This window comes from Terrapene carolina, unplaced genomic scaffold, assembly GCF_002925995.2.
Source record: "Terrapene carolina triunguis isolate 2854851 unplaced genomic scaffold, T_m_triunguis-2.0 Scaffold558, whole genome shotgun sequence".
Classification (NCBI taxonomy): Eukaryota; Metazoa; Chordata; order Testudines; family Emydidae; genus Terrapene; species Terrapene triunguis.
In genome coordinates, this window is record NW_020664909.1 from 736429 (window position 1) to 749240 (window position 12812).

The following is a 12812-nucleotide window of genomic DNA, read 5'->3' on the forward strand; positions in this document are numbered from 1 at the left end:
GTTGACCTCAGGGTGAGAGGTTCATAGTCTATCACTCACCCTGTCCCACCTCTTTTCTTTGGGAGCGTGGCATGTGCATTTCTCACTCACGGCAGCACACTGCACAGGCTGTCTTGCTGTGTCACTCTCTCTGCTGCAGGGTCGGACAACTAGAAAAACAAACAGGGATTTTTTATTTCTTGCTCCTATTTCATTAGTTACTGTTAGGAATCAGAACAAGGACTATGACAATGAGAAATGGTAATGGACAAATAAAAAAAATCACAGTCTAAATTAAGGTTATATGAATTCAGTGGCTCAAGAGTAACATAATCAAGCTGAAAGAGTGTCCTGTTAACCTCTTGGGAAATAGACATAAAATACCACAGAGCCGGCCCGGGGTCTGATGAATAGCAAAACTAAGAAGCAACCACCCAAAATAGTTAGGCTAGTAGGATGCACACACACAACACAGTTGAAGCAACAGCACGTCTGGGCTTTCAAATTCCACACACATCCTTGAAAACTGGCAGCTTTCCTCTAACGTCTTTCAGCTCTATCACCAGAATGATCCCTTTTCCTTTTCGAGCCCCGTGTGAGTCATTAAACAGCCGTCTGACACCATCTGCTGGACCGGGAGGAAGAAAGTGCCAGCAACTGGCTGCCAAGGAGAACAGAAGTAAAATGTGATGAGTTCTCCCCCACCCCCCTTGAACAATGATTTAGGCTGTGGGATTTGGCATACATTCGCTGTCAACGGCAATCAGTCCTTTGCATTGGACAGTGCAAATTGGAGGGGGGAGGGGTACAATCAATGTAATTATGCTTCAAAGCAAGAGTTTAGGTGGTGAGTCAAACATACGCTGTTTTTCCCTTTCCAGGGCGACAAAGGGAGAAGAAAACAGTTAAAACCAGCCTTCTGCAATGTCAGGTTCGAATTCCAGTAGCAATGGCAGAGAAGGGAGCTGGGTTTTAAAATACAGTACCTCAGAGCAGTGATGAGTCAGCCACTGCGTAGGCAAAGGAAGCGGCCATTATACATTCAGCAATAGCTTGCACATTAGACCCTATCTGCATTGTGTGTTGTGTGGAGGATGTGGGTCAAAACACTCAGGTTCTTTTCCTCAAAACACACTCTCTCTCTCTCTCTCTGCATTGTGTGTTTTGTGGAGGATGTGGGTATTCACACACACACACACACTTTCTCTCTCTCTCTCTCTTTCTCTCTGCATTGTGTATTTTGTGGAGGATGTGGGTCAAAATACCCAGGTTCTTTTCCCCAACACTCTTTCTCTCTCTCTCGCCAAAGAGTACCGGAGCATCTTTAACATCCACTTGGATACCTGCCACCAGGCAGCAGGTTTATTATTTTATTTAAATTAGAGGGGCTCACACTTCATAGCTTCTAGAGGCCGAGTTCATTGCACACGCCAGGGGCTCCTTCCATCCCTCCATTCCACCCCACAAGCTTCCTGTGTCCCACGCTCCCATCCCCCTCTGTTTCAGGGACTGCCTGAAACCCCCAAATCCTGTATGCCAGGGGCTTAGTGTACACTCTTTCCTCCCATGTCAGGGGCCCTGTGGCCACCATTCCCCCTTCTTCCCTAGGCCAATGGCTTAGTGCGCCCCACATTCTCTGCTCCTCTCCCATGCCAGGGTGTCTATGTGGGCCCATCTCCCTTCTCTCACATATCTGTCTCCCCTCCTCCCCCCTTATTATTTCTTTTCTTTCTGTCGGGGAAATAAGCCATTCAGGGTATCAACATTTGAAACTCCATTAGGACAATGGGCAGAGCTGAGCGGTGGGGGGTTGTTATGCTGGAAGTTGTTAATGGCTGCCATCAAGAAGTTATTTGATCAGTAGAGAATTATAGCTCTGGTTGCATCTGCTGGGTCTGCTAACCAGATGCCAGGGGCTCTGTATGTCCTCTGTCTCCCCATTCTGGTTTGCCAATTTTCCTCAAAATCGACAGGGTGCTGTCCATTGTTGCCTAGAACATTCCCTGAAAATTTGGAATTGATCAGATGCGGCATTCAAAAGTTACTGCATTACAGCCAAACAGAGAAAAGCTATCAAGTTGAGCGTAGGGCCTCACTTTCCTCTTCCCCCCATATATGGCCAAGTAAAGGGAGAATCCAGGCCCACTGAAATCAATGGGAATGTTCATATTGACTTCAACAGAGCCAGGGTTTCACCCATGGCAACTACTAATGCAGCTCTCCCAACCCTCTTTCCATATACTTTCTTTCCACCTCAGATTTTCTGGGATCAGCCACACTTTGCAGAGCAATCCCTCAGCATTAGCAGGTCACAGGGCTGCTTCAGATAATGGTCAAAAAGCTGTAGGGGCCACCTGAGGTCCCATCACTGCTAGTGTGATGTTCACCGCTCCGGTGTCAGCCTTGCATGGGGTGGAGCATGACATGATTTGTACTTTCTGAGCACTTCTTGGTGGTAACATGAACACTTTGGGTAATCAGGACCCCCCCCCTTTTCATAGATTCATAGATTCATAGATTCTAGGACTGGAAGGGACCTCGAGAGGTCATCGAGTCCAGTCCCCTGCCCGCATGGCAGGACCAAATACTGTCTAGACCATCCCTGATAGACATTTATCTAATCTACTCTTAAATATCTCCAGAGATGGAGATTCCACAACCTCCCTAGGCAATTTATTCCAGTGTTTAACCACCCTGACAGTTAGGAACTTTTTCCTAATGTCCAACCTAGACCTCCCTTGCTGCAGTTTAAGCCCATGATGGCTTTGTCTGGCACATACCACAGGTTGCATGCACTGCCAGTTTAACAGGAAGCCTCTGCTCATTATTACATTAACTCCCTCTCTCTCCCTCCAAAAATACATGTACATGTTCTGGACAAATCACTTTCCACTCCTTGGGACTGACCCCACCATGCTCAGCAGACAATACATTGCATGGGAGTTTGAAGCAGATGAGAGGAGATTTCCCTCTGCATGTTGGCTTTGCAGCTGGAGGATTCGATTTGCTCGAGCCAGCCCTGATGAGTCCTGAAATCTCTTTGGAGTCTTGTATCATAAGAACAGCCATACTGGATCACACCAATGGTCCGTCTAGCCCAGGATCCTGTCTTTCGACAGTGACCAGTGCCAGGTGTTTCAGAAGGAATGAACAGAACAGGACAGGGCAATTATCAAGTGATCCATCCCATCATCAAGTCCTAGCTTCTGGCAGTCAGAGGTTTAGGGACACCCACAGCATGGGTTGATGTTCCTGACCATCTTGGCTATGGGACACAGCCTGCGAGGGTTTCGGGGGGTGTCAGTCCCTGAAGCAAGGGGCCAGCCAGAGGCATTGGGGTACAGCGTGGGGGTGGGGGTCAGACCCCAGAGTGAGGGGCCAGCCATAGATTTTTTAAAAATTAGCGTTACATTAGCTGTCCTCCAGTCATCTGATACAGAGGCTAATTTAAATGGTAGGTTACATACTATACTTAGAAGTTCTGCAATTTCATATTTGAGTTCCTTCAGAACTCTTGAGTGAATACCAGGGCCGGCTCCAGGCTCCAGGCACCAGCGAAGGAAGTAGGTGCTTGGGGCGGCCAATGGAAAGGGGCAGCACATCCGGGTCTTCGGCGGCAATTTGGCGGCGAGTCCCTCAGTCCCTCTCTTCCTCTTTGAGCTGCGGCCGAAGTGCTGCTGAAGAGGAAGAGAGAGAACGAAGGACCCGCCGCCAAATTGCCGCAGAAGAATGAAGCGGCGCGATTGAAGTGCTGCCGATCTGCTTTATCTTTTTTTTTTTCTGCTTCGCCGCTTGGGGCGGCAAAAAAGCTGCAGCCGGCCCTGGTGAATACCATCTGGTCTTGGTGACTTATTTCTGTTTAATTTATCAATTTGATCCCAAACCTCCTCTATTGAAACCTCTGTGTGGAACAGTTCCTCAGATTTGTCACCTAAAAAGAATGGCTCAGGTGTGGGACTCTCTTTCACATCCTCTGCAAAGAAGACCTATGCCAGGGGTGGCCAACCTGAGCCTGAGAAGGAGCCAGAATTTACCAATGTATATTGCCAAAGAGCCACAGTAATACGTCAGCAGCCCCACATCAGCTCCCCCCCCCCACGCCAGCACCCAGTGCCTCCCCCCCACCGGCAGCCCTCCCCACACTTCCCGATCAGCTGTTTTGTGGCATGCAGGAGGCTCTGGGGGAGGGGGAGGAGCGAGGGCACGGCAGGCTGAGGGGAGGGGGCAGGAAGGGGTGGAGTGGGGGCAGGGCCTGTGGCAGAGCCAGGGGTTGAGCAGTGAGCACCCCCCGGCACATTAGAAAGTTGGCGCCTGTAGCTCCAGCCCTGGAGTGGGTGCCTATACAAGGAGCAGCAGATTAACTTCTGAGGAGCCGCATGCAAAGAATCAGGGCCAGCTGCTGTTTCCCTCCTATAGCCATCCTTTGCGCCGCACGGCAGGGCCGGGAAACAGCAGCAGCAGCGCGCAGCCTCTCCTGCCCCATGGCGGGCTACGCTCCCCGCCTGCCCCTGCTGCCGCGGAGGCTGCCTCCGCCCTGGGCTCGGGCCACCCGGCTCCCCCCAAGCGATGCCCGGTTCCTGGTGCTCTTGGCCAGCAGGTGCGGGACCCCAGCCAAGCCCAGCCCCTTGCATCTCCTCTGTGGCGGCATCCCCTGCCCGCGTCCTCCCGGGCGGCCGCGGCGGCAGCGGCTGGGGAGCCTGAGAGGAGGAGTGGCCCCTGGGCAAGCGGGGGAGACTCCGAGGTGAAGAGGCTGCTGGCCCTGGCGCGGCCTGAGCACTGGAAACTGATAGGTACCTGCCCCTGCCCCATCCTGGCACCACCTGCCCCCCAGCCCAGTGAGTGTTACCTGCCCCACCAGCCTCAGTGCCCTGCCCCATACTGTCAGCCACCCCAATCTCACTGTGACACCAGCACCCCTTGGCAAAGGGCCCCCTGATCTTCACAGACAGCTGTCACCGCAGGCCTGACAAACTCACTGCACCCCACACGTGTCTTACAGTGCCCTTACCCACAAAGAGGAAGATGGAAGGGATCTACACAAGGCTGGTAACTTGTCAAGAGTGAGAATCTTTGTGAGAGTAATGGGTAATATTGAAGGAATAATGTATTTACCTTAAAAGTCTGGTTTATAGACTTGGAGTAGAAATTAGTCACCAGGGGATAATGGCCCTTTGGGGCAAGGGGGATTTGTCACCCTGACTAACCTGGCTGGTGATGTGATGCAAGGCTCAATTGTTTAGCTTTGCACAATAGTAAGACTTTGAATGGGACACCATCAGAGGCAATGGCAAACAATTGAAACGCCTTCAAGGTAAAAAAGAAACATTACAACAGCCATTACCCAGTCTGACAGGCTGTTTATAATGCTAAGTTTACTAGTTTTCGGAGATTGTGGGGGGCGGGGAGAAGGGGGGCGCAAGGTGGAAGTTTCACCTAGGGCGCAAAATATCCTTGCACCAGCCCTGCAAAGAATTCATTTAGCTTTTCCATGACAACCTTGTCTTCCTTGACTGCTCTTCTAGCACCTTGATCGTCCAGAGTACCCACTGATGGTTTGACAGGCTTCCTGCTGCTGATTAACTTAAAAAAACTTTTGCTGTTAATTTTTGTGTCTTTTTCTAGTTGCTCTTTAAATTCTTTTTTGGCCTGCCTTATTATACTTTTACACTTGACTTGCCAGAGTTTATGTTCCTTTCTACTTTTCTCAGTAGGATTTGACTTCCAATTTTTAAAGGATGCCTTTTTGCCTCTAACTGCCTCTTTTACTCTGCTGTTTAGCCATAGTGGCATTTTTTGGCCCTCTTACTATTGTTTTTTTTAATTCTTTTAGTTTGACATCTCTGTTGGGGTGTTTTCAAATAGTCTCCATGCAGCTTGGAGGCATTTCACTCTTATAACTGTTTCTTTTAATTTCTATTTAACTCACTTCCTCTTTTTTGTGTAGTTCCTCTTTTTGAAGTTAAATGCTGCTGTGGAGGGTTTCTTTGGTATTTTCCCCCCTACAAGGATGTTAAATTTAATTGTATTGTAGTTGCTATTACCAAGCGGGTCAGCTATACTCACCCCTTGGCCCAGATCCTGTGCTTCACTTAGGACTAAATCAAGAATTGCCTCTCCCCTGGGGTTCCAGGACTAGCTGCTCCAAGAAGCAGTCATTAATGGTGTCTAAAAATTTTATCTCTGCATCCCGTCCTGGGGTGACATGTACCCAGTGAATATGGCTATCGGTGAAATCCCCAATTATTGCGTTTTTTGTTTTTGTAGCCTCTCTAACCTCCCTGAGCAGGTCAGATGGTTGGTAGTATATTCCTACTGCTATACTCATATTATTCCAGCATGGAATTTCTATCCATAGAGATTCTATGGTACTGCTTGATTCATTTAAGATTTTTACTACATTTATTTTACTATGCTTTCTTTCACATATAGTGCCACTCCACCACCAGCACAACCTACTCTGTCATTCCTATATATTTTGTACCCTGGTATTACTGTCCCCCATTGATTATCATCATTCAGTCATGTTTCTGTGATGCCTAGTGTGACCATGGAGGCTTAAACCAACTTCAGGCATATGTATCAGCTGAGAGTCTGTCGGGCTTAATGTAGGTGGAATGTTATTAAAATTAACTTGTTAAAATTACAGTAAAAGATGTAGTGATTGGACTTTCCTAAATGCTAGTGAACAGATGACAGTAACACTCAGATGCTAATCTCTGTATTTTTCATGTTCAGAAGACTATCTGTACATGTGTGTTACATAACCTTCACATGGCTGGGACAGACTCCATGATAACTAGGCTCATTAATCATTGCTGAGTTTCACCCATAAAAGCAGCTACAATCCTTGGGGAGAGAATGGTCAACTGATACTCATTAAAAAGCAACATGTCCAGAGGAAATTCCTCGATTCTCAATACAGTAGATAGAAACCAATACAGGGGACGATTCAGAAGGGGGAACTCCCACCCAGAGATGAGTCACACAGGATGACTTCACTGAATAATTACTTCCTGGACTCCCCCACTCCCTCCCCTCTCCCCCCCGCCATCTCCATCACCTTTTGCATCTGTGGGTCCTAGCATCAAAACAGTCACATGGCAGGGTTTTCAGATAAAAGCTCCCTAGTGAAAGAAACAGGGTTCTTTTTACCAGATTGGATCCAAAGAGGCAAGGACTTTTTCTGCCAGGTAAAGGACCCCTAGCTGCCACAGCTGGGATAAGTCTCCGAAGTTGACAGTATAAGAACTTTGTTACTTTGAACAGAAGTTTGATAAGATAGTAACCTAAGTTTCAGAGAGTCCTGTGGCACCTTTAAGACTAACAGATGTATTGGAGCATAAGCTTTCATGGGTGAATGCCCACTTCGTCGGATGCAAGTGGGCATTCACCCACGAAAGCTTATGCTCCAATACATCTGTTAGTCTTAAAGGTGCCACAAGACTCTCTGTTGCTTTTTACAGATCCAGACTAACACGGCTACCCCTCTAATACTTAACCTAAGTTGGTCTTTGTCTGTCTGTGCCTTTAGTACGCTTAGAATTGTGCAAATATTTCTTGCTTCATTTCCATTTAAGTAATAACTCCTAACGAAGCTTATTACAGGATCAGACTGAGCATTGCATAATTGTATAAAGGCGGGAGATCGAAGGAGGAACTGACCTCTGGCATGTGTCTGGTCCTTTGAAAACAGAGGGACTTGGAGTTTCCTTGATATTACGGTGAAAAGGGCCTACTATCACAGGCATCCACTTACTTGGTGTCAAGAGGGACTGGGGCTTTCAAGGGGATTGTTTAAAATCTATATGAAGGCTGGCCCAAGCCTAGGGAGTTAATAAGCAGGGCGGATAGCTGGTATCTCTAAGGGGTTAGAGTCACAGCTGGTACTGGGTTAACTTCCCTGTTATTGAACAATCTGCCCTGAAGTAGAACTCAGGGTCTTGGAATACCAAGGGGCATGATGCCTATTATATCAATATCCTCATTTAATACCAGGCACTCAAGCTGACCAATCTTAGTATTTAGATGCTTGCATTTGTATACAAGCGCTTATAAAATTTGTCAGTATTTAATTGTCTGCCTTCATGTCAGATGTCACTGAATGGGACTTTTTCATTTGACTGTTTCTCTTCAGTTCCTACCTGTACTTTATATCAAAGTAAACAGGAGAAGACAGAAGTTGAGAGAGTATCCCCTTTAATAAATCCTCTCCTAAGGGACGTGTCCGAACCCGTCGGCTTTCCCCCAGACTTTAGTTTAAAAACTCCTCTACAACCGTGTTAATTTTACACGCTAGCAATCTGGTTCTGTTTTGGTTTAGGTGGAGCTCCTCCTTCCTGCATAGGCTTCTCCTCCCCAAAAGGTTCCTCAGCTCCTAATAAACTAAATCCCTCCTCTGAACACCATTGTCTCATCCACGCATTGAGACCCTGCAGTTCTGCCTGTCTAACTGGCCCTGCGCATGGAAATAGAAGCATTTCAGAGAATGCTACCATGCAAGTCCTGGACTTTAATCTCTTATATAGCAGCCTAAATTTGGGCTCCAGAACTTCTCTCCTACCTTTCCCAATGTAATTGGTACCTACATTTACCAAGACCACCATCCTCCCTCCTATCCCCCCCACACTGCACATAAGTCTATCTAGATGTCTCAAGAGGTTCTCAACCTTCACACCCAGCGGTCACCACAAACCCAACTATCTTTCTAATAATTGAATCCCCCATTACTATTACCTGGGTATCTTTCTAATAATTGGGGTCCCCATATCCTCAGTGCGAGAGGATACCATGACATCATCTGGAAGGAGGGTCCCAACTATGGGATTGTTTCCCTTCACTCCAGCTTGATGTTCTCCGTCCCTGAGACTTCCATCCTCCTGCATAGCACAGAGGCTGTCAAACTGGGGTGGAACTGCTCTAGTGTGTCCCTGAAAATCTTGTCCATGTACCTCTCCATCTCCCTTAGCTCCTATAATAGACCCACTCTGGTCTCAAGAGCCCATATGCGATCTCTGAGGGCCATGAGTTGCTTGCACCGAATGCACACATATGCCACCTGCCCACAGGGCACGTAATCGTACACGCTGCATTCAGTGCAATAACCTAGATTAGCTCCCACTCCGCTGCTGGACTTCTGCCTGCATTATTTTTTTACTCTTGCAGGGGGGGTTGTGTGTGTGTCTGTTTGTCCTTTGTGGGGGGCTTTGGGAGATGGTTATTGGCCTAAGTTTAGAATATGTTTGCTAGGTAGATCTGGCTCTCAAGCTCCCTCTCTAAACTCCCTTGCAAAACTCCCCTGGACGCTAGCTCCTCTGGTTGATTAGAAACTGGCATTTTAAACCCCTGTTCTCCAGGAGTTAGCCTCACCCCCTTGTCAAAGGATCCTAAAGGGATGAGGCATCAAAAGATAGTGGGCTAGAGCCTCATTAGAGAGCTTTCAGCCTAGCCTAGCAGGACGCTTGGCTTGGCACACAACACACATTACCAAATTGCCAGGCAATGTAGCAACTTCTTTAAAAAATCCGTCACTAGTTTAAAACAAATGTTGAAAGCTGAAATGTTTCATCAAAACAAACTGAGGAACCAATGCTTCCTCCCATGTGCAGTACCTTCTAGCTCCATGAAGTGAGCGTTAGCTAGGAGGCCAAGCTGGCAAACTCACAGGAACAGTCCTTATACACACAGGTAAACCCACTGACATCAGTGGGATGACTGGAATGAGTAAATCTGATTTCAGTAATCCTATTAATCTTGGACAGTGATGCAAGACTGCTCCGTTTCACTGTTGCTTCTAGTCAGTTTCATTCACTCACCCCCATATTTAATGGTCTTGTGTTTCTAACACTGCAGAGTGTAATAGATGTGCCGGTGAGAGGCTGAACTTTTATTTCCTGTATACAGTTATATGATTTGGATCAGGGTTACAAAGTGAGCCCCCCGCCCCTCCCTTCCGCAAGGTACTTACACACATGCCTAACTGAAGCATATGCCTATTTTCTACTCAAATGCTTACAGTTAAGCACATTCCTAAGTACCTTGTTGAATCAGGGCCCTGTTATGTGACAGAAGTCAGTATCCACTAATTCCAGTGGTTACCAGCACACAGGGGAAGGTTTAACTCAAATAATCTTGTTTTCATGGAGATGGGTGGTTATTTTTTTTCATGTCATGAAAATACTATTTATACAATGACTAAACTTTCATTTTGGGCCTGTACTAATTTGACAGAGTCCCTTTAAAAGAAACAATGTATAATGCAGTATAATGCAATGACAATGTTAGTAACACGCAGTACATTTATTATATTGCATTTACCACCAGCAAAACACTTTACTAACACCAATTAAAGCCCCACAACACCTCTGAGAGGGAGATCAATACCCCTTTTTATTCTCATTTTACAGGCATAGTTCCTTTATCACCAGACTTGTCCAAGATTACAGAATCAGTGGCAGAGCCAGACACACGGCTTTCCAGAAATCCCCATGTAAAGGGCACACACTGGTAAAGTTGTCCACTTAAATCAACCCTTTTAAACAGACAAGTCATTGAAGAGACCTACAGGCTCCCAGAACTACAGTTCTTGCTATGGGCAACCTTGAGAAAATCTGTTCCAGGTTGCTGAAGTCTTGAATTTAAATGGATACAGACAAGGCATTTCACTGTACGCTGACATGAGGTACCTAGAGCAATATGTCTCCCCTCTGTAGGATTGGCTGTTCAGCGCAGAACTGATACGCGTACAGCAGCATATGTTACAGAAATTGATTTCCTGTCCTGATATTTGGTTATACACAGAGGGACTTTCATAGGAAGGGGCAGAGAGGGAATGGGGGACAGTCGATCACATCAGACTTGGAACTGGGTCATTTTCCAGACTGCCAGCTACAGCTAAGTGAATGGTTAGGAGGACAGATTATACAGACAAACACACACAGAGACACACACACACACGATTTTTGATCTTCAGTGAATTAAAGGACAAGAACCTCAGTAGAGGTCCCAAAGTAACAGCTGTCTGCAGATTCTAGGGGCCTGATTCTCTGTTGCGCTGCACACTGCATATTCATTTACAGCAGTGAAAAATGACTGCAGAGTGGATGTAAAATGCTAACATTCTGACGTGAAAGAAATGTATACCTACTTGGCACCAGTGTAAATGACTGCACAAGATCCAGGGCAACAGAAAATCAGGCCCCAAGAAATGCAAAGATGCACAACACAGAAATCAAAACCATAAATGTTACACAGCTACATACACAACCCAAGTAGAGACGGGGGGGAAACATCTCTTATCTGCGCACAAATATTTGCAATTGGCTCCCAGAAAATGACTGATTGTGTAATTTAGTTAGTGGCTTTGAAACTGCTGTCATTCCTTTCAAAGTTGCTGCAGTGTGAAAGTCTCTTTAAACATTTTTTTCTGTTGTCCATTCCACAGTCAATAGAAAGGAGTAATGCCTCAATAACTCCCCCCAAAAATCAATTTTTAAAAATTTTACAAATGATCTTCCTACTCAATGAATAGATATATAGTCAGTGGGAAAGTAATTTACATTTTAGAAATGAAAGAGTTCTACTAATTGATTTTATCCTTATCAATACATTAATACAATTCTAGCAAACCATTTATATATATATATATATATATATACATACACACACACACACACACACACACACACACACATATACATACATACACACACAGACTATTTTCCACACATACTACCAGTATATGGAGACAGTTAATATCTTATTACATTGTTATTAATTTGCTGTGAGCTGCCTAGAGGCCCCACTTGATTTCACAGTCCCACTGCACTAGGCACTGTACGGACACACAGTAAGAGACAGTCCCTGTCCTGATGAATTTACAGTCTAAATACCCACGGCAGACTAATGGTGTGGGAGCAGAGGCAAAGACCTATCCACAGTCCCATTGCAGGTCAGTGTAGAGCCAGAAAGAGAACCTAATTCTTCTGAGCCTCTCAACTGAGGGCACAGTGCAAATTCTGCATCTTATAAGTCATGATTAAATTGATCTGGGGGACAGTCATCTTGTCGAGCAGGGGATGGATTCCATCATGTAATGGGACTTTTCTATATCTATTATGATCCTACCGCTCCAATTACATATGATATGAGCACCACCTTCACCCAGTACGTCATAAATCAAGGACAATTTAAAGTCTGGCCATTCTGAAGGCCCAATTACCCTTTCTGTACAGACAGACCAGCATGAAGTTATTCAGAACAGCACCAGGATTGCATTGTATAGGTGCTCACTTACCACAGGGACAAACACGGTGCAAATAAATAGATAGAGCAGATGGCTAGTTTATGCCATATTGAAATATTGCGGCTTATGGTTTAATGTGATTTCTGCTAACCTCTCATCATCAGGAAGTAAAAATTCTATTTTTTGTCCAGGCCATGTTCATCCCTTTCTAAAACGAAATCTTGCAACAGGAAAAACACACAAACAAATGGCTTAGCAATCAGTAAGCAACATTTTAAAGGCATTTTTAAAGGGCCACCCAGTTTGTTAGAGCCAGAGCACCACCTAGAGTTTTAGATGATATGGTAAAAAGATCAGAGGGGTAGCCGTGTTAGTCTGGATCTGTAAAAGCAGCAAAGAGTCCTGTGGCACCTTATAGAGACTAACAGACGTATTGGAGCATGAGCTTTCATGGGTGAATACCCACTTTGTCGGATGCATCACTCACGAAAGCTCATGCTCCAATTCGTCTGTTAGTCTATAAGGTGCCACAGGACCCTTTGATGGTAAAAAGAGAACACAAGTGCTTTTTGGAAGGGCTTCCCTCAGTGTC